The sequence below is a fragment of the Octodon degus genome, unplaced genomic scaffold, assembly GCF_000260255.1.
Source record: "Octodon degus isolate 3935 unplaced genomic scaffold, OctDeg1.0 scaffold00088, whole genome shotgun sequence".
Lineage (NCBI taxonomy): Eukaryota > Metazoa > Chordata > Mammalia > Rodentia > Octodontidae > Octodon > Octodon degus.
The window spans coordinates 2855822-2857254 of record NW_004524664.1 but is presented as its reverse complement, the minus strand read 5'-3'; the positions used below and the strand labels follow the sequence as shown (position 1 = coordinate 2857254).

Here is a 1433-nt window from a genome sequence, read left to right as displayed (position 1 = left end):
TCCTCTACACAGACAACAAACACACTGAGAGGGAAATTGTAGAAAAAATACCTTTTACAATAGCACTGAGGAAAATGAAATTCCTTGGAATTAATCTAACTAAAGAAGTCAAAGATCTTTTCAATGAAAATTACAGTACTCTGAAAAAAGAGGTCGTAGAGGCTTTCAGAAAATGGAAAGATATTTCATGCTCCTGGATAGGAAGAACCAACATTGTGAAGATGGCCATACTCCCAAAATTGCCGTGCAGATTTAATGCAATCCCTATCAGACTTCCACCTACATAGCTTATAGACCTAGAGAAATCATTCCTAAAATTTATCTGGAAGCATAAAAGACCTGTAATAGCAAAGGCAATTCTGGGCAATAAAGACAAAGCAGGAGGCATTACAATTCCTGACTTGAAATTATACAAGGCTACTGTGATAAAATCAGCATGGTACTGGCAACAAAATAGACCTGAGGATCAATGGAATAGATCAGAGGACGGTGAAGCCACTACGAACACACTCAATCACCTTATCTTTGACAAAGGGTCCAAACATACCCACTGGAAGAAAGATAGCCTCTTTAACAAATGGTGCTGGAAAAACTGGCTCTCTACATGCTGAAAACTAAAACTTGACCCAGGTCTAGCACCATACACTAAACTATAGTCAAAATGGATTAAAGATCTAAACATTAAAGCAGAGACACTAAATCTCCTGGAAGAGAAAGTGGCAGCAACTCTTGAAGACATAGGGATAGGCAAAGAGTTCAAGAACAGAAATCAAATTGCATGGGAAACAGTTGAAAGAATTAACAACTAGGACCTGCTCTTACTGGGAACTTTTTTCACATCAAAAGAAATTACCAACAAAGTGAAAAGGCAACACACAAATATTGAAAAAATCATGACAAATCAGTACTCAGACAAAGGTCTGCTTTCTAGAATTTATAAAGACTAAAAAACACTAGGGCCCGAATATTCAAAGACCAAATCCAGAAATGGGCATCCGAGATGAGCACACACTTCTCACAGGAAGAAATTAAAGAAGCGAATAAATATATGAAAAAATGTTCCACATCACTAGCCATCCACAAAATGCAAATTAAAATAACATTAAGATATTATCTCACCCCAGAAAGAATGGCTATCATAATGAAATCACCCAACAACTAATGTTGGAGAGGCTGTGGGGAAAAAGGAACCTTTCTCCACTTCTGGTGGGAATGTAGACTGGTGCAACCGTTATGGAAATCAGTATGGACAGCCCTTAGAAAAGTTGGACTGGAAATACCATTTAAAACCAGCTGTTCCTCTACTGGGAATTTTCCTGGAGGATCTGAAAACATCATATCATAGTGATATATGTATGTCTTTGTTTATAACAGCACAATTTGTGATACCCAAATCTTGGAAACAACCAAGATGCCCATCACCTGAGGAATGG

At 37.7% G+C, this 1433-nt stretch overlaps 1 protein-coding gene across 2 annotated transcripts in view; it reads right to left on the bottom strand.

The window, feature by feature from the left end:
- The window catches only part of LOC101573490 (A disintegrin and metallopeptidase domain 3-like), a 181533-nt gene that overhangs the window by 96764 nt on the left and 83336 nt on the right, over nucleotides 1-1433 (bottom strand). The gene's annotated exons all lie outside the window — the stretch shown is intronic.